Below are 390 nucleotides of genomic sequence, written 5' to 3' on the forward strand. Positions count from 1 at the left end.
CTATCCACAGAGTATCACGCTTTTCTCAGTCTTTAAGGTTTTAAAAAACAAAAGTTCATTGGAAATGATAAGTCTCTATTTCATTTATTACTGTAGTTCAGCAGAGGAGGAAAAGATTTGGTCCTGACAAAAAATGAACATGAAAGTGTTATGGAAATGTTATTTTTTATGTTTTTTATTTTTATTTTACTGAACGTTGATTGAAGTTTTGAATTTAAAATGCCCTTCACTTTTGTTAGGCATTTTATGTTACAGCCTTTTATTGTTAAGAAAGTTTATCTCAATACAATGTTACAAAATAAAGTATTTCTGATGAAAACTATTAATTTTGTCATTCTTGTTTTAATAATTAATGTAGAACTACTAAATTCCACAAAGCACACATTTTTT

Source organism: Oryzias melastigma, linkage group LG14 (assembly GCF_002922805.2).
Source record: "Oryzias melastigma strain HK-1 linkage group LG14, ASM292280v2, whole genome shotgun sequence".
Classification (NCBI taxonomy): Eukaryota; Metazoa; Chordata; class Actinopteri; order Beloniformes; family Adrianichthyidae; genus Oryzias; species Oryzias melastigma.